At 45.1% G+C, this 21,009-nt stretch overlaps 1 long non-coding RNA gene across 1 annotated transcript in view; it reads right to left on the bottom strand.

Annotated features, from left to right (window-relative positions):
• LOC147121813 (uncharacterized) overlaps positions 1-6,238 on the bottom strand; it is a 34,505-nt gene extending 28,267 nt beyond the window's left edge. Inside the window, exon 1 of the long non-coding RNA XR_015077620.1 lies at positions 5,548-6,238. This is a non-coding gene — a long non-coding RNA (uncharacterized LOC147121813). The remainder of the gene's footprint in view (positions 1-5,547) is intronic.
• Positions 6,239-21,009: the final 14,771 nt, after the last annotated feature.

The raw sequence follows: 21,009 nt of genomic DNA, 5'->3' as shown, positions 1-21,009 counted from the left end.
CAGCACAAGACCACATTGGGCAAGAATTCATTGACCGTGGAGGATTTGGCCAAGGCTGAGAAGGAGATAGTTTGCTTCAGTCAAAGACAAAGATACCCAGAAGAAATCGAAGCTCTACAGCGAAATACTCCAATCAAGAAAGGTAGTCATATCTACAAGCTGGACCCTACACTGCAAGATGGAGTACTGAGGGTGGGAGGGAGACTAAACAAATCTGCTATGCCAGAGGAGGCCAAGCATCCTGCTATCCTTTCTAAGGACCTCCGGGTTGCTACTCTCATTCTTCAGCATATACACCAGAGTATTGGACACAGTGGGAGGAATCACGTGCTTGCGAAGCTAAGACAAAAATACTGGATTCCAGGAGCTAATTCCGTAATAAGAAAAATACTCTCTGAATGCATTGTTTGCGGACGGTTACACGCTAGAGCTGGGGAGCAGAAAATGGCAGACCTGCCTGAAGACCGTTTGTTACCAGACAAGCCCCCATTTACAAATGTAGGGGTAGACTATTTCGGGCCTTTCGAGGTAAAGTGAGGACGGAGCCTTGTCAAGAGATATGGTGTGCTTTTCACTTGTTTGACCATCAGAGCAGTTCATATTGAGGTGGCACACACGCTTGACACTGATTCCTGTATTAACGCCTTGCGGCGCTTTGCCTGTAGAAGAGGACAGGTGTCCATTATGCGTTCTGATAATGGCACTAATTTCGTCGGAGCGGAGAGAGAACTACGGGAAGCTATTGAAGGTTGGAATCAGCCTAAAATACAGGAAGCCATGATGCAAACAGGAATTAAGTGGATCTTCAATCTTAATGTTTGAGTAATTGATATGCTTCATGTGCCTAGTCAATTAGGGGCCGGAATGTAAGAGCCATAAAAGCTTAAGAAAATACTTTAAAATAGTGGTTAAATGGCATAATACAGTTAATTTACCTGACCGACTTATTGCATTAAGAAACCCCCTATTTTCTTGCTCCAGTAGTATAGCCCGAGACACCCCCTTCATTCTTGTCACAATGGTACAGTCCCTAAGCCACACATGGGTGCAGCCATTTTACAGTTTAAACTGCACGTGGTTGAAGGAGGCAGAAGTTGTGAGATTTGGAGCAATACAGTTTTTGACCGTGTTCGTTTATACGTGTTTGCTTTGTAATTCCGTTTGTTAAGTGTTATAGTAAACAGTTTAAAAGACAAAGCTACGTTTGGGAACGTTTTATTTCAACACGCGTCTACTCGTTGTTAAAAGCCCCACAGCTCAGTGGCAGCCTGTTTGGAAACTAAGAAGCGCCACTACAGGGGCCTTGGTTAACAGCACCTCTGATAATGCAGCACTCTCTTAGTACTACATTGGAGTGTCTAGCTAAGTTAGGTGTTCCAAGTCCTGGAGCAGGGATTGAACTCAGAACCTTCTGATTCAGACTAACTGAACCAAACTGACACTGTAGCACAATGTGTCTCAGTTTCGATCTGTTTGCTCTTTATTAGGTTTTTCTGTGGCAACAAGTGCCTGGTTCCTGTGCAAGTTAGATAAGGTATCCCAGTTTATCTCATTTAAACTGAATGGAGTCACAGGAACAGGAATCTGTAAACTTCAAGATATATGAGATTATAAATGGCTGGATGAGCACCAGGTCTGGAATGGAGTTTGAGGATTATAAAGATAAGTATAGGTGGAGAGATGACCAGATAGTGAATGCAATGTGACGGATCCTGAGCTGCTGGCACCAAATAAATCCCATATCCTAGAAGGCAACATGTCAAGGATGAATAATTTCATTTCGATAGATATTGTGGAGTTTTCCTTGATCTTGATTTACCTTGTAGGAGTTGAGGGAGAAATTTTGTATAACCTTTCCTCAGGAGATTAAATGGGTGGAGTGGAGTCCATGATAGAGTGGATTGTACAGAGTCTGAGTAAGGATCAAGCTTGATGCACTCAATGGCCTTTTTTCCATTGCCTGTGTTCTTATATAGTGGAACCTGCATTATCTGCCAGAATGAAGGAGATCCCACCTGATAGGTATTGGTGATTAGTGGGTAATCGGAAGTCCCTGAATTTTAGTCTTGATCATATGGTACAGTAATAGCCTTGGCATGTGAATACAAAGACAAGAGCCATACAAATAACAGAAACTGAATTCAATCTTTCTTGGACGAGTTCGAGTTAGACAGCAGGAGACTGGGGTTAGCGAGATGTACAGTGAGGCAGTGACCTGCGCAAGGTTTTTTATTGTGAAAATTCTGGCTTAAAGCAGGACGTCAGATAATGGAAGTTCAACTGTAAATTAATTGTTATGTCCTTTGACTAATAAACTGAAACTTTTAAAATAAAAACCCAATAAAAATGTAACATAAACATAGAAACATAGAAGATAAGAGCAGGAGTAGGCCATTCGGCCCCTCGAGCCTGCTCCGCCATTCAATTCGATCATGGCTGATCATCCAAATTCAGTGCCCTGTCCCTGCTTTCTCCCCATACCCCTTGATCCCTTTAGCCTTAAGAAATATATCCAACTCCTTCTTGAATATATTTAAAGAATTGGCCTCTACTGCCTTCTGTGGTAGAGAATTCCACAGGTTCACCACTCTCTGGGTGAAGAAATTCCTCCTCATTTCTGTCCTAAATGGCTTACCCCTTATCCTTAGACTGTGACCCCTGGTTCTGGACTCCCCGACCATCAGGAACATCCTTCCTGCATCTAGTCTGTCCAGTCCTGTCAGAATTTTATAAGTTTCAATGAGACTGTAACAGAAACTGCGTTAATTGAAGTCTGTGGAAAGGAGATTTCAGATCTATCACAATGATCAGTTTAAAGTTATTCCTCAAATACAAAGTTAGCTGAGAGCTGAGATGTACATGAATAATAACATATTTTCTGTTTTTGTTTTCTAGTGATGAAGAGAAGTTTTTCGCCTGTAAGGTAATGCTTTATATGTATCTGTGTAAAAAGACTGCAGTCCAATTGGCTGCTTTCTCAATGTTTAAATGATTGGGTTGGTAAATGGAACTATGACTGCAGCCAGTAGGATTCCAGCTTTAGCTTCTTATGTAACTATGTAGCTAATTAGGTAGCAGATCTGCTTGGATTGCCTGGGATGGTAAAACCGCTACCAGCTCTCACTGGCATTTCCAAGTCCCACGAGGTTTTCCAGTGTCCTGATTGTCAAGCCCTTTTTTTTTTTAACTCTCACCCTCTCACTATTTCCTAGGTCTCATTTTTACAAGCAATCTCTTGAACTTTATCTTATGCCCCTTCCCTCCCATCCTTTTCATTGCTCAGCTCTTCATTACATTTTTTCCTCCCATGTTGACTATGTCCTACTTTGACTCCTTCTTTCTCAGGTCTGGAAACTATGGCGCTCCTTACCTCCTTCATTCTTCCCTTCCTCCAGCAGTCTACAGGCTTGGCATCACCTAATCACTGCTTCTGTATTTGTATTGTCTTCTTTCCTACTCATTTAAATCTTGGTGTTGTCCTGGCACTTCACTTAAACTTATTGATGAAACAAAAACATTTTGAGCCAACCATATTCATCAATTGCCTCTGTGGTATTTTTGCTATGGCCAACCCTCCCCTTAACTGGCATGAATGGACTAAGAATATAACTGGTGTCTTCATGCTACGTGCGATTGGTTAGTGTCATCGTCAATCACACGATACAGTTATACAATGGTACCAACAGAAACCTGGGAGATTTTCACTTGTCTATGTTCTCGATCAGAGGTTGGTCCCCAGTACCAGCAGAAACCTGGGAGATTTTCACTTGTCTATGTTCTCGATCAGAGGTTGGTCCCCAGTACCAGCAGAAACCTGGGAGATTTTCACTTGTCTATGTTCTCGATCAGAGGTTGGTCCCCAGTACCAGCAGAAACCTGGGAGATTTTCACTTGTCTATGTTCTCGATCAGAGGTTGGTCCCCAGTATCAGCAGAAACCTGGGAGATTTTCATTTGTCTATGTTCTAGATCAGAGGTTGGTCCCCAGTACCAGCAGAAACCTGGGAGATTTTCACTTGTCTATGTTCTCGATCAGAGGTTGGTCCCCAGTACCAGCAGAAACCTGGGAGATTTCACTTGTCTATGTTCTCGATCAGAGGTTGGTCCCCAGTACCAACAGAAACCTGGGAGATTTTCACTTGTCTATGTTCTCGATCAGAGGTTGGTCCCCAGTACCAGCAGAAACCTGGGAGATTTTCACTTGTCTATGTTCTCGATCAGAGGTTGGTCCCCAGTACCAGCAGAAACCTGGGAGATTTTCACTTGTCTATGTTCTCGATCAGAGGTTGGTCCCCAGTACCAGCAGAAACCTGGGAGATTTCACTTGTCTATGTTCTCGATCAGAGGTTGGTCCCCAGTACCAGCAGAAACCTGGGAGCTTGTCACCTGCCTTGGTCGGGGGAGAGCTCCCGGCGTTCAACATGTCCATTTTTTTTAAACAGCAGCTAAGATTCTCTCTAAAGCAGTCAAAGACTGCATTCAGGCTACTGGAAACTACCCAAATTGATTAGTCCTGGGAACACCGCACTGGAGGGACTTCTGTCCATTGAGCAGGCATTGGAGCCTGGAGCTTTCCTTTAAATTATTGACATTGTTAAAGAATTCTTAATTTAAACATTAAACACAGTGGGATCCTGTTAAAGGAAAGGAAAGTCGAGGACTATTCTGTGGTCTACTGAGAAATACATATTGGAAAAAGTACAGTTTGATCTTTTTTGTAATATATGTCAATTTTACTTCACAATTTAACAACTGAGAACTATCAATAGTTATGGATATAATGAAGCAACTAACTAGTTAGGCATCTTTAATGAAGGTCCACCAGACACTGTTTTTAAAGTGCTGTGGTCAAATAATGATAATGGATTCTCAATTTTTCTCCTTTAATTACAGGTCTTAAATAGACTGGCCAACTCCAAGACGAAACCAGAAAAAATGGGGGGATGTTCGGAGTCTGAGACATATCATTTCTTCACAAAGAACTTGAGGCTTTTTGTCACTATGATTCCCTGAAAAAACATAAATGTAAAAAGTATTCAAATACAGAATAATACTGCCCTTTAAAACTGTGAAGATGTCACACTCTATTATCGGTGGTTGAGAGGAGACACCAATGTTTATGTCCCATGTTATCATTCATTACTGGGCAGTTTCGGAGCTGCAAGAACCTGCCCTATACTCCATAGGAGCTAATTAAAATGTATAAAATATTGGTAAAATTAATTTCCTTGATTTACTAGTTTGCTTGGTTGGTTAGTGTGTAGAGATGAGAACTTATTAGTGACAGAAAGTAGCTCCTTGGATGGCATAACTGCAAAAAGCAGCACATAGCTGAGCTACTCACAGCCAAAAGTCCCAGGTTCAATTTCTGGTCTGTGCTGAGAGTCCTGATCTCAGCTGGGGTGCAGTGCGACAATCTGCCTGAACACTTGTGTGCTAGAGAGGAGGAACTAAGCCAGGGGTCCCTGCTCTTGAATAATATCTAGTGATCTCTGCTGGAAAGTGTTTGTATGCGGATAGGGTTGAAGATAAGTCTGCTGATACTCACTGTTTAGGCTCCCACAAGAAGAATGAGCATTTTGAAGAGGTACCAAAGGGTGATTAGCATCTGTGGAACCAGACACCAGAAGGAGCCAGAGTCAGAGCCTGCAGGACAGCAGGAAGAAAAAGAAAACTTGGTGAAAAAGAATTGAGAGGGAGAAAATTGTATCAGAGCTACCAACAGACTGAATCTGCATGGGAAATTCAATCTCTTCTCTTTTAGTTTATGAGGAAAGGTTAAGGGAATAGGGGAGACTTTGACTGGTTTGATATTCTGAAGGGAATTAAGAAATTGTTCACTTCAGTGAAAGATTCAAATACTATAAGAAAAAAGAACTGTTGTGCCTAAAGCATAATAAACTTGGGAAATAAGGACCATAAGGCAACTACAAACATTTCTGGAGGGAGAAGGGATTGAGGGAAGTAAGTGAGCACACAGGGCTGATCCTGCATTACAACAGTGACTAAACTTCAAAAGTACTTCATTGGCTGTAAAGTGCTTTGGGGCGTCCTGAGGTTGTGAAAGGCGCTATATAAATGCAAGTATTTTGTTCTTTCTGATTTATAAAAAAGGGACAAGCTTATTAAGCTTTTCTCTGTTGCTAACAATTTTTTGGTACACTTTAGAACTTCTCCTCACTAATTTCACTTCTAATGCATTCATATCTCAACACACTAACTAACCAAGAAAATGATGCCAGAATAAATGAGTTAACATTAGCTACCACAGACCAACATGTTTGATATTTTCTTTCAGTGAATTTGATGTGGAGATTGCTTTATATTTTTGAGCGCTGTTTACGTCTGGTATCATGATATTTTGTTGATTCAAGGTTCTAAATCTGATTAAGACACTGCTTTATTTTAGCACATGCTATCTGTGAATACAACTGACTAAGAGCTTCTTCAGCTTCTTCAGTACTTTATTGTTTCAGAGCTGAGGCCTCGATGGGATTGCTAATGTGTGCTGCAGTCTATGAGATTCTGCGCATTGATGAGACTTAGGCAGATTTTGTTCTACAAATATATATTCACGTATATATGTTAAAAATTAGAATTGCTGTTTTAGAATAATGAAATATAAACAGCAAAATACTGTAAATATAGAGTTGGTCTGCAAGTTTCTGAATGAGAAAAGACAGATTAACATTTCAGGCCTAAGCTTTCATTAGAAGTCTCACAGTTGAATCTGATCATATCTTCAGTTGTTTTTGCATTGCTCTGCCTAACTTAAAATTGCCAACCAACAATTACTGGGCAATACTATAGTGTGACATCATTTTTCAACCTCATAAAAGTGGACACTCTTGTTAACAAGTTAATACCAACTGTAAGATACCCTAGTCGTATATACATATATAGGTAGGGTTAGGATTTGGTTTCATCTCATATGATTTTGCTTTCTTTTTACTTATAAATGACTTGTAGATTTGTACTGTAGCTAGAAATAATGAAATGGTTAAAGTTGTTAATTCCCAGGATGCTTTAGGGTTTAATGTGTCAGGGTACGATTTAGCTGACTGCGCTGTTTAGCTTCTACTGAAAGTGCAGGATGTGTGATTCGTGCCTGTTGACTTACTTTCGTCACCACATTGTGAAACAAGATAGCCAAGACAATCTTGAGATAAGTAGATGGAACAATGAGCTCAGGATGATCAGTGACATGCTTATGGTAAACAGATTGGCCATCTCAAAGTTTGTAGGAACTATCTCATTTGTGGGTGTCTTGTTCACAATAATACTTGTCATGCCATAATGAATCAACAAAGACAGTATGGGTGACTAGAGGCCTATAAAGATTTCAAGCTTTCCTTCACAATTTGTAGAGTCAGCATCAAGAAGATTGATGAAGGTTACGTCTCTACCCAGGGGAAAAACGGGGTAATATTGTTTTTTTCTCTGTCTGTCTACTGCTTAAAGACATTGCGTGTGTCAAAGACTTGATTGAACACAATAAAAGGATTAAGTTGCAAACCATATTCAGATGTCAGATTCGAATTGTCTTACACAACACAGTAAAACAGATGCTAACTTCAGCCTGCAACATCCACATTTAACAAACTGAACATAATAGAAACATAGAAGATAGGAGCAGGAGTAGGCCATTCGGCCCCTCGAGCATGTTCCGCCATTTAATGAGATCATGGCTGATCATCCAAATTCAGTACCCTGTCCCTGCTTTCTCCCCATATCCCTTGATCCCGTTAGCCGTAAGAAATATATCTAACTCCTTCTTGAATATATTTAATGAATTGGCCTCAACTGCCTTCTGTGGTAGAGAATTCCACAGGTTCACCACTCTCTGGGTGAAGAAATTCCTCCTCATCTCAGTCCTAAATGGCTTACCCCTTATCCTTAGACTGTGACCTCTGGTTCTGGACTCCCCGCCATTGGGAACATCCTTGCTGCATCTAGTCTGTCTAGTCCTGTTAGAATTTTATAAGTTTCAATGAGATCCCCTCTCATTCTACTAAACTCTAGCGAATATAAGCCTAATCGACCCAATCTCTCTTCATACTTCATTCCTGCCATCCCAGGTATCAGTTTGGTGAATCTTCACGGCACTCCCTCCATGGCAAGAACATCCTTCCTCAGACAAGGCGACCAAAACTGCACACAATACTCAAGGTGTGGTCTCACCAAGGCCCTTTACAACTGCAGCAAGACATCCTTTGCCCCTGTAGTCGAATCCTCTCGCTATGAAGGCCAACATACCATTTGCCTTCTTAACCGCCTGCTGCACCTGCATGCTTACTTTCAGCAACTGGTGCACAAGGGCACCCAGGTCTCGTTGCACTTCCCCTTTTCCCAATCTATTGCCATTCAGATAATAATCTGTCTTCCTGTTTTTGCCACCAAAGTTGATAGCCTCGCATTTATCCACATTATACTGCATCTGCCATGCACCTGCCCAATCACCCAACCTGTCCAAATCATACTGGAGTTTCTCTGCATCCTCCTCACAGCATACATGCCCACCCAGCTTTGTGTCGTCTGCAAACTTGGAGATATTACATCTAGTTCCCTTGTCTAGATCATTAATATATATTGTGAATAGCTGGGGTCCTAGCACTGATCCCTGCGGTACCCCACTAGTCACTGCCTACCACTTGGAAAAAGACCCGTTTATTCCAACTCTTTGCTTCCTGTCTGCCAACCAGTTCTCTATCCAAGTCAGTACCTTACCCCCAATCCCATGTGCTTTAACTTTGCACGCTAATCTCTTATGCGGGACCTTATCGAAAGCCTTCTGAAAATCCAAATACACCACATCCACTGGTTCTCCCTTATCTATTCTACCAGTTACATCCTCAAAAAATTCCAGTAATTAGTCAAGTGTGATTTACCTTTTGTAAATCCATGTTGACTTTGTCCGATCCTGTCACTGTTTTCCAAGTGCTCTGCTATTACATCTTTTATAATGGACTCTGGCATTTTCCCCACTACCAATGTCAGGCTTACTGGTCTATAATTCCCCATTTTCTCTCTACCACCTTTTTTAAATAGTGGGATTACATTAGCTACCCTCCAATCCATGGGAACTGTTCCAGAGTCTATAGAATTTAGGAAGATGACCAGCAATGCATCTACTATTTCTAGGGCCACTTCTTTAATACCCTAGGATGTAGATTATCAGGTCCTGGGGATTTATGGGCTTTCAATCCTGTCAATTTCCCTAACACCATTTCCCTACAAATACTGATTTCATTCAATTCCTCCCTATCATTAGACCCTATGTTCCCCAACATCTCTGGGAGGTTATTTGTGTCCTCCTTTGTGAAGACAGAACCAAAGTATGTATTTAATTGGTCAGCCATTTCTTTGTTCCCCATTATAAATTCCCCTGAGTCCGGCTGCAAGGGACAAGTGCCTGCTGCTACAGGAACTCCAGCTGATGAGCTGGAGTCTGAGCTTCAGACACTGCGACACATCAGGGAGGGGGAGAAGTACCTGGACTCTGTGTATCAGGAGGTGGTCACACCTATGAAGTTAAGTAATTCAGATGTATCCCATGGTCAGGGACAGGACGGTGTGACTACGAGTGAGGCAGGTACGGGGATCCAGGAGGTAGAGCTGGAGGAGCCGCAGCCCTTGCTCTTGACCAACAGGTTCGAGGTTCTTACTCCCTGTGGGGACAGGAGCAGGGACTGCAGGGAGGATGAGCAACCTGGCCACAGCACCGTGGAACGGGGGGCCATTCAAGAGGGGGGAGTAAATAGAAATGTTGTAGTGGTAGGGGATAGTATTATTAGGGGGATAGATAGAGTTCTCTGCAGCCGAGAGCGAGAGTCCCGAAGGCTGTGTTGCCTACCCGGTGCCAGGGTTAAGGACATCTCCTCTGGGCTGGAAAGAAACTTGCAGTGGGAGGGGGTGGATCCAGTTGTCGTGGTCCATCTTGGTACAAACGACGTAGATAGGACTAGGAAGCCGGTTCTGTTAAAGGAGCATGAGCAGCTAGGGGTCAAATTAAAAAACAGAACCTCAAGGGTAATAATCTCTGGATTATTACCTGAGCCACGAGCGAATTTGGCTAGGACAAATAAAATTAGAGAGTTAAATGCGTGGCTCAAAGACTGGTGTGGGAGAAATGGGTTTTGCTTCCTGGGACACTGGCACCAGTACTGGGGCAGGAGGGAGCTGTTCCGTTGGGACGGGCTTCACTTGGCCAGTGCTGGGACTAGAGTCCTGGCGGATCATATAACTAGGGCTGTAGTGAGGGCTTTAAACTAACTAGTGGGGGGGGGGGTTCCTAGAGAGCAAATAATAAAAATGACAACAGAGAAGGTCATAGACTTAGGTAGCAGTGTGGAAATTAAAAACCAGAGTGTGTCAGGAAGGGGCAGAAGGTATGGAGTAAAAGGTAAAGTAATAAAAAGGGCAAAAGCAGGAACTAAGTGTCACAAAACATATTTGAAATTTCTCTATCTGAATGCACGTAGCATTCGTAACAAAATAGACGAGTTAATGGCACAAATAACTACATATGGGTATGATCTTGTGGCCATTACAGAAACATGGCTGCAGGGTGACAATGCCTGGGAATTAAACATACCAGGTTATTTAACGATCAGGAAGGACAGGCAGGAAGGAAGGGGAGGTGGGGTGGCTATGTTAATAAAGGAAGGAATCACTGTAATACAGAGAAATGATATTGGGTCAAAAGATCAGGATAATGAAACAGTTTGGGTGGAGGTAAGGAATAATAAGGGGAAAAAAACACTAGTGGGCGTAGTCTACAGACCTCCGAACAGTTGCAACTCTGTTGGACGGAGTATCAATCAGGAAATAGTTGAGGCTTGTAATAAGGGAGCATCTATAATTATGGGGGATTTTAACTATCATATTAATTGGACAAATCAAATTGGGCAGGGCTGCCTTGAGGATGAGTTCATTGAGTGTATTGGGATGGGTTTCTTGAGCAGTATGTAACTGAACCGACCAGGGGGCAAGCAACCTTAGATCTGGTCCTGTGTAACGAGACAGGATTAATTAAAAATGTCCTAGTAAAGGATCCCCTTGGAATGAGTGACCATAACATGGTTGAATTCCATATTCAATTAGAGGGTGAGAAGGTTGGATCTCAAACAAGCGTGCTAAGCTTGAATAAAGGAGACTATGAAGGTATGAGAGCGGAATTGAGTAGAGTGGATTGGGAAAATAGATTAAAGGGTAAGACGATACATGATCAGTGGTGTACATTTAAGGAGTTATTTTACAACTTCCAAAAAAAATATATTCCACTGAGAAGAAAAGGGTGTAAAAGAAAAGACAGCCATCTGTGGCTAAGTAAAGAAATTAAGGATAGTATTCGACTAAAAACAAGGGCATATAAGGTAGCCAAATCTAGTGGGAGGATCGAGGATTGGGAAAACTTTAAAAGACAGCAAAAAATAACAAAAAGATTGATTAAGAAAGGGAGGATAGATTATGAAAGTAAATTAGCAAAAAATATAAAAACAGATAGTAAGAGTTTTTATAGTTATATAAAAAGAAAAAGGGAGCTAAAGTAAATGTTGGTCCCTTAGAGGATGAGACCGGGAAATTAATGGTGGGAAATATGGAGATGGCAAAAACACTGAATGAATATTTTGTATCAGTCTTTACAGTAGAAGACACTAAGAATATCCCAACACTGGACAAACAGGGGGCTATGGGGGGGAGGAGCTAAACACGATCAAAATCACTAAGGAAGTGGTACTCGGTAAAATAATGGGACTCAAGGCGGATAAATCACCTGGACCTGATGGCTTACATCCTAGGGTCTTGAGGGAAGTGGCAGTAGGGATTGTGGATGCATTGGTAATAATTTTCCAAAACTCCCTGGACTCAGCAAAGGTCCCGGCAGACTGGAAAACTGCTAATGTAACGCCCTTATTTAAAAAGGGCAGTAGACAGAAGGCTGGAAACTATAGACCGGTTAACCTAACATCTGTGGTAGGTAAAATATTGGAGTCCATTATTAAGGAGACAGTAACAGGACATTTGGATAATCATAATTTAATAGGACAAAGTCAGCATGGTTTTATGAAGGGGAAGTCATGTTTGACAAATTTGCTGGAGTTCTTTGAGGAAGTAACATATAGGGTGGATAAAGGGGAACCAGTGGACGTAGTGTATTTAGACTTCCAAAAGGCATTTGACAAGGTGCCACAGAAAAGATTATTGCTTAAGATAAAAAATCATGGGATTGGGGGTAATATTCTGGCATGGATAGAGGATTGGCTATCTAACAGAAGGCAGAGAGTTGGGATAAATGGTTCATTCTCGGACTGGCAATCAGTAACTAGTGGTGTTCCACAGGGGTCAGTGCTGGGTCCCCAACTCTTTACAATCTATATTAACGATTTGGAGGAGGGGACCGAGTGTAACATATCAAAGTTTGCAGATGATACTAAGATGGGAGGGAAAGTAGTGAGTGAGGAGGACATAAAAAACCTGCAAGGGGACATAGACAGGCTAAGTAAGTGGGCAGAGATTTGGCAGATGGAATACAATACTGGAAAGTGTGAGGTTATGCACTTTGGCAGGAAAAATCATAGAGCAAGTTATTATCTTAATGGCAAGAAACTGGAAAGTAGTGAAGTACAAAGGGATCTGGGGGTCCTGGTGCACGAAACTCAATAGGTTAGTATGCAGGTGCAGCAAGTGATTAAGAAGGCCAATGGAATGTTGGCTTTCATTGCTAGGGGGATAGAATATAAAAATAGGGAGGTATTGCTTCAGTTGTACAAGGTATTGGTGAGACCGCACCTGGAATACTGCATACAGTTTTGGTGTCCATACTTAAGAAAAGACATGCTTGCTCTCGAGTCAGTACAAAGAAGGTTCACTCGGTTAATCCCGGGGATGAGGGGATGGACATATGAGGAGAGGTTGAGTAGATTGGGACTCTACTCATTGGAGTTCAGAAGAATGAGAGGCGATCTTATTGAAACATATAAGATTGTGAAGGGGTTGGATCGGGTGGATGCGGGGAGAATGTTCCCGATGATGGGTGAAACTAGAACTAGGGGGCATAGTCTTAGAATAAGGAGCTGCTCTTTCAAAACTGAGATGAGGAGGAACTACTTCACTCAGAGGGTGGTAGGTCCATGGAATATGCTGCCCCAAAAAGCTGTAGAAGCTACATCATTACATAAATTTAAAACAGAAATAGACAGTTTCCTAGAAGTAAAGGGAATAAAGGGTTATGGGGAGCGGGCAGGAATTTGGACATGAGTCTAGGTTCGGATCGGTCATGGCCCTGTGGATAGCGGAGCGGGCCCAGGGGCCATGTAGCCTGATCCTGCTCCTATTTCGTGTGTCTAATTCTGTTAGATTCAGGAGGTGGTTCCGTGATAGTAGATTGGCGGTTAGGATCAAATCAGCCATGATCTTACTGAATGGCGGAGCAGGCTCGAGGGGCCGATTGGCCTACTCCTGCTCCTATTTCTTATGTTCTTATGACCTACGCTTGACTTCACCAATCTTTTTCTCTTCACATATCTATAAAAGCTTTTACAGTCAGTTTTTATAATCTCTATTATAATTCACACAATGACAGTCAAAATAATCTGGAGCAATGAAGCTCCCATATATCAAAGGCACTTGGAAGGACAAATAAAATATCTAACTGTGGTACTAAATCAATGTGTGCAAATATGATCTTTGATAAAACTGATGCTTGTTTAATAAATTAGACTAGCATTTGATTTATTGCTTTCAATTTTTTATTGGCAAGATCTGAACCGATTTAGTTGTGGAGAAATGTTCTTGTAGACACTGAATGTGTGAACCAGTTTGCAATGAGCTAAACTATGTAGCCAAATCAGTAGTGTACAAGTTGAAGGATGACATGCTAAGAATGTATGGTATTCTGGTCAGATTGCACTTTCACTACTATGTCCTGTTCTGGTCATTGACATGCAACAGGGCAATAGTATTTACTCCTAGCACAGGTTATGAATTTAATTTCTGATTCTGCAAAAGATAGATATTTTCTTCCTCCAAGTTCTGATTATTGACTTATTCAGTCACGAATGTGGAACAGCTTCAAACACTGGTGCAATTAAAAGTTCAGAATAGGGAAGGAAACAGACCCTATGGTGAATGATCCAAACAGAGAAAGAGCAGCGGCCTGGGAAGAAAACATCCTTTATAAGGTTCATGAAAGGACTATGTAGAGAAGGCACGCCCTGGTGAACAGGGGAAAGCAGTCACTGGAGATAATATTCAAAATATTTTACACAGTGATCTTAGAGAGATTCTTAAAAAAAGTTAACACAACTAAGCTACTGAGTCACATGGACAATAATAGGTGGATTAAAACCACTGCTACATGGTTAGAGATGTACAAGATACTGCTCCACATCCAACTTATTTATTTCCTTCACTATTTGAAAAATTTGAATCTTATCCCCAAAGCTCTCTCCCTGCCTTGAATCCGCCACCACCCACCCCAGCAAGGCCCCTGTCACGCTCTCTTCCATCCCCTGAGCCCCAATCCTCTGGCCTGTAGTCCCTGTTTACCCGAGCCCCACTCTGTCTCTCTCTCTCCCAGAATCCTGGCAACATGTCGGTCCCCTGTCTGCTTATCCTGAGGCAGGGCCAGCTCTGTGTATGGGGGTGGGGAGGAGGGGGCGATGCCACTGAGCTGGAGGCTTCCGGGAGACTCCCGGGCAATGCACTGTTCAAGAAAGGGTGTAAGGACAATCCTAGTAACTATAGGCCGGTCAGTTTAACATCAATGAAGGGTAAAGTTTTTGAAATAATAATCAAGGAAAAAAATTAACCTGCACTTGGAGAGGTTTAAGCTAATTAAGGAGAGTCAACACGGATTTGTAAAAAGCAGATCGTGTTTGACTAATCTAATTGAATTTTTTGATAAAGTAACAGAGAGGATTGATGAAGGGAATGCAATGGATGTTGTCTACATGGATTTTCGGAAGGTGTTTGACAAAGTACCACGTAGAAGGCTGGTTAACAAAATTGAGGCTCATGGACTAGGTGGGTCAGTGGCAGCTTGGATAAGGAATTGGCTTAAGGATATAAAACAGCAAGTTGTGGTAAATGGCTGTTTTTCAGACTGGAGGATGGTAGACAGTGGTGTTCCCCAAGGGTCAGTGCTGAGGCTACTGCTTTTTTTGATATTTTGACCTGGATATTGGAATGCAGAGTAGAATTTCTAAATTTGCCAATGACACCAAACTTGGGGGTGTGGCAGACAGTGAGGATGATACCAATCGACTGCAACAGGACATAGAAAGGCTAGCAGAATGGGCAGACAAGTGGCAGATCGGATTTAATACAGAGAAGTGTGAGGTGATGCATTTTGGCAGAAGGAACAGGGAGAGGCAATATACAGTTAATGGCACCGTTTTAAAGAGTGTGCAGGGACAGAGGGGCCTGGGAGTTAATGTGCATAGGTCCCTGAAGGTGGCAATACATATTGAGAGAGTGGTTAGCAAAGCATATGTGATCTTGGGCTTCATAAATAGAGTTATTGAGTACAAAAGCAGAGAGGTTATGCTGAACCTTTATAAAGCGCTGGTTAGGCCACAACTGGAGTATTGCATCCAGTTCTGGTCACCACACTTTAGGAAGGATGTGAAGGCACTTGAGAGGGTGCAGAGGAGATTTACCAGAATGGGTTCCAGGGATGGGGGATCTTAGCTACAAGGACAGGTTGGAGAAGCTGGATTTGTTTTTATTAGAGCAAAGGAGGTTGAGGGGTGATTTGATAGAGGTGTACAAGATTATGACGTGTTTGGATAGGCTAGACGGGCAAAGGCTGTTCCCACTAGTTGATGGTACAAGGACTAGGGGACACAGATTTAAGGTTTTGGGCAAGAAATACAGGGGGGATGTGAGGAACAACTTTTTGTGAGGTCCTGGAACTCGCTGCCGATGGAAGTGGTGGAAGCGGAGACACTCAATGTGTTCAATGGGAGATTGGATAGGCACTTGAGGGAAATAAACTTGCAGTGCTATGGGGATAGAGCGGGGGGAATGGGACTGACTGGATTGCTCTACAGATTGCCAGCACGGATGCAATGGGCCGAATGGCCCCCCTTCTGTGCCGTATGACTCTATGACTTATGTTGGATATGTCTGATAAAAGCAGAAAAAGGGCCAACATATGAAAGGATAAATTAACGATTGGTGCGGCAGAACAACCCAAATGTATCTGTTTTTCTGAATGTGGTAAACCACTGTATTGTATATTGCCACCTCTGGGTGGCGCTGTGTATGGAGGCATGCCTCAGCTGACTCCACCCACCACTGTGTGGGTTTCGTTCAGACTTGTTCAGTCACTCACGAAGAAGCATGGTCTCTTCTTAGCTAATAAAAGCCTTATTCATCTCTTCTTTCGACTCATCATCTCTTCTTCGACTCATCACCTTTTATGAAGTAATTGATAAGCGTATCAATTTTATTAGCTAAAAGTTAAATGGCGACACCTGAGGAGCAACAACAGCAACGGATACAGCAGACATTGCTGAGAGCCCTCAGACCACCACGCCTGGACCTCGACCCTCAAGATGTGGGTGCATCAGCCAAGTTTGAACACTGGCTGAGCTGCTTTGAATCCTTCCTCGCAATCTCACAGGTTACAGAGGAGGATCACAAACTGAAAATTTTGACCGCCCAGGTGAGCCATTGTGGTAAACCACTGTATTGTATATTGCCACCTCTGGGTGGCGCTGTGTATGGAGGCATGCCTCAGCTGACTCCACCCACCACTGTGTGGGTTTCGTTCAGACTTGTTCAGTCACTCACGAAGAAGCATGGTCTCTTCTTTCGACTCATCATCTCTTCTTCGACTCACCACCTTTTATGAAGTAATTGATAAGCGTATCAATTTTATTAGCTAAAAGTTAAATGGCGACACCTGAGGAGCAACAACAGCAACGGATACAGCAGACATTGCTGAGAGCCCTCAGACCACCACGCCTGGACCTCGACCCTCAAGATGTGGGTGCATCAGCCAAGTTTGAACACTGGCTGAGCTGCTTTGAATCCTTCCTCGCAATCTCACAGGTTACAGAGGAGGATCACAAACTGAAAATTTTGACCGCCCAGGTGAGCCATCAAGTATATATGCTAATCCGGGACTCTAATACGTACGTGGCGGCCCTCGAGCTACTAAAAGGGCAATATACGCGCCCAGTGAACACAATTTACGCCCGACACCTCTTGGGATCCCGCAGGCAGCAACCGGGAGAATCGGTAGGGGCATTTGCACGGGCGCTACTGGCACTCTGCAGAGACTGCGATTGTAAAGCGGTAACGGCTGTGGAGCACGCGCAGGGACTCGCCTGTGATGCCTTCGTCAGGGGCCTCCAGTCAGACCACACCCGGCAGAGACTGCTAGAAAGCAAGGAACCCGACCTGAAGACGGCCATTGCCCTTGCGCTCTCGTTAGAGGAGGCCCACCGAAACCTCGAGGCATACCCCCGTAACGGCGCCGAGACATGGCAATCGAAACCGTGGGACACGGGACCGCCGCCCCCGGCACCAACCGCTGCAGCGACCCAACCGAGACAGCAGCCTCCGGTAAGAACTGCTTCGATGCCCAGTAACCAGGCCCAAAAATGCTATTTCTGTGGCCAGTTAAAACATCCCAGAGCGCACTGCCCAGCTAAGACAGCTACCTGCTCGGGCTGCGGGAAGAAAGGCCATTACGCTAACGCCTGCAAGGGGAAGCCAGCCAGCAGCGCAGCGTGCGGGCCGTGGGAGCAGCCATCTTATCCGCCATTTTGTGTACCCCCGGCCGCATGGCATCCGCCGCCATCGTATCCAACGCACTCAACCGCCATTTCGTCACCGGAACCGACCACCGTCTCGGCGGATGACTATAGTGACTCACTAAGCCACATACTGGCCTCCGTGACGCTGGATCAAGGCCACCCTCACCATCTATCCAGCTCCATGATGGATATCGCGGTAAACGGCCGCGCCACCAGTTGCCTGATCGACAGCGGGAGCACAGAGAGTTTCGTCCACCCCGACACGGTACGTAGCCACTCCCTCACGATTCTGCCAACGCACCATCGCATTTCTATGGCGTCCAAGTCCCAGTCAATGGACATCAGCGGCTACTGTGTGGTGACCCTGTCAGTAGGGGGCACTGAATATCAAAAATTTAAACTGCTAGTCCTGCCCCGTCTTTGCGCTGCCGTCCTGCTAGGGTTGGATTTTCAGTGCCACCTTAAGAGTGTCACACTAGCATACGGTGGACCCCTCCCCCCACTCACAGTCTGCAACCAACAACTTTTAAATCGCCCGCTGCAAACCACCTGCAGCCTTTCCACATTAAAAGTCCCCCCCCCTCCCCTGTTCGCTAACCTCACCCGCGACTGTAAACCCATCGCTACCAAAAGCAGGCGGTACAGTGCCGGGGACAGAGCTTTTATCAGCTCTGAGGTGGAGCGGCTCTTGAAGGAGGGCATTATCGAAGGTAGCACTAGCCCCTGGCGAGCCCAGGTTGTAGTCGTTAAAACCACTGCAAAACGCCGCATGGTAATCGACTACAGCCAAACCATAAACCGGTACACCCAGCTGGACGCGTACCCCCTCCCTCGCATATCTGATATGGTCAATCAGATTGCGCAATACAAAGTATTCTCCACCATCGACCTTAAGTCAGCGTACCACCAGCTGCCCATCCGCCATGAGGACCGCCAGTATACTGCCTTCGAGGCAAACGGCCGCCTCTACCACTTCCTTAGGGTCCCCTTCGGCGTCACCAACGGGGTTTCGGTCTTCCAAAGGGAGATGGACCGAATGGTTGACCAGAACGCGCTGCGGGCAACCTTCCCCTATTTGGATAACGTCACCATCTGCGGCCACGACCAGCAGGACCACGACGTTAATCTAGCAAATTTCCTCCGTACGGCCCAACGGCTGAACCTAACGTACAATAAGGAAAAATGTATGTTTCACACCAAGCGCCTGGCCATCCTCGGCTGCGTGGTGGAGAACGGAGTCATCGGGCCCGACCCCGACAGAATGCGCCCCCTAATGGAGCTACCCCTTCCCCACTGCCAAAAAGCACTGAAGAGATGCCTGGGGTTTTTCTCCTACTACGCCCAGTGGGTGCCCCTCTATGCAGACAAAGCCAGGCCCCTCATCAAAGCCACCTCCTTCCCCCTGACACCAGAGGCGTGTGCAGCCTTCACTCTTATCAAGAACGATATCGCGAAGGCCGCAATGCACGCGGTGGATGAGTCCATCCCCTTCCAAGTGGAGAGCGATGCCTCCGACTTCGCCCTAGCCGCGACCCTTAACCAGGCGGGCAGACCCGTGGCCTTTTTCTCAAGGACCCTCCAGGGCCCCGAGACGAGACACTCCTCCGTCGAAAAGGAGGCCCAGGCTATTGTAGAAGCGGTGCATCACTGGAGGCATTACCTGGCCGGGAAACGATTTACCCTGCTCACTGACCAGCGTTCAGTAGCTTTTATGTTTAATAATAAGCAGAGGGGTAAAATCAAGAACGACAAGATCTTGAGGTGGAGAATCGAACTCTCCACCTACAATTATGATATCTTGTATCGGCCAGGGAAACTCAATGAGCCCCCAGATGCCCTATCACGTGGTACATGCGCCAACGCGCAGAGTGATAGGCTGCAGTCCCTCCACAATGACCTCTGCCACCCGGGGGTCACCAGGTTTTTCCATTTTATCAAATCCCGTAACCTGCCCTACTCCATCGAGGAGGTCAGGACCATGACCAAGAGCTGCCAAATCTGCGCCGAGTGCAAACCGCACTTCTATAGGCCGGACAGAGCAAGCCTGATCAAGGCCACCCGCCCCTTCGAACGCCTGAGCGTCGATTTTAAAGGGCCCCTCCCCTCCGCTGACCGCAATGTGTACTTCCTCAACATAGTTGATGAGTACTCCCGTTTCCCCTTTGCCATCCCTTGCCCAGACATGACCAGTACCACGGTCATCAAGTGTCTGAATGACATCTTCGCTCTGTTCGGGTTCCCCAGCTATATACATAGCGACAGGGGCTCATCGTTCATGAGCGACGAACTTCGGCAGTACCTGCTAACAAGAGGTATCGCCACGAGCAGGACCACCAGTTACAACCCCCGGGGGAACGGCCAGGTGGAAAGGGAGAACGCGACGGTTTGGAAGGCAGTCCTCTTAGCACTAAAATCTAAGGGCCTTCCGACCTCCCGCTGGCAGGAGGTCCTCCCTGCAGCGCTTCACTCCATTCGGTCACTGCTTTGTACTGCCACTAATGCGACCCCTCATGAGAAAATGTTCGTTTTCCCCCGGAAGTCTACATCGGGAACCTCGCTACCGGCATGGTTGACTTCTCCTGGGCCCGTCCTACTGCGGAGGCACGTGAGGACGCATAAAACGGACCCCCTGGTCGAGCGGGTGCACCTCCTACACGCCAACCCCCAGTATGCCTGGGTGACATACCCAGACGGGCGGGAGGACACGGTCTCCATACGAGATCTCGCACCCTCGGGTACCCCTGAATTACCACCGTTATCCCCCTTACCACCGTTATCCCCCTTACCACTGTTATCCCCCACCACCCCTCCCAACCCAACCCCTGCAGACGGCATGCCAAAGCCCCAGGAATCTTCGCCAACCACCCAGACACCAGACCCGACGTCGGATGCTGCAACACCACCGCCGCCACCACGACGATCAGGACGTCAGACAAGGCCTCCTGATAGACTTAACTTGTAGTACCCTTCACCCCGCCGGACTTCACATTAAACAAGGGGTGAATGTGGTAAACCACTGTATTGTATATTGCCACCTCTGGGTGGCGCTGTGTATGGAGGCATGCCTCAGCTGACTCCACCCACCACTGTGTGGGTTTCGTTCAGACTTGTTCAGTCACTCACGAAGAAGCATGGTCTCTTCTTAGCTAATAAAAGCCTTATTCATCTCTTCTTTCGACTCATCATCTCTTCTTCGACTCATCACCTTTTATGAAGTAATTGATAAGCGTATCAGAATG

This window comes from Somniosus microcephalus, chromosome 3 (assembly GCF_052327205.1).
Source record: "Somniosus microcephalus isolate GS21.2 chromosome 3, FLI_Smic_1.0, whole genome shotgun sequence".
Classification (NCBI taxonomy): Eukaryota; Metazoa; Chordata; class Chondrichthyes; order Squaliformes; family Somniosidae; genus Somniosus; species Somniosus microcephalus.
The sequence above is the reverse complement of the archived record's forward strand: the minus strand, read 5'-3'. Positions and strand labels throughout refer to the sequence as shown.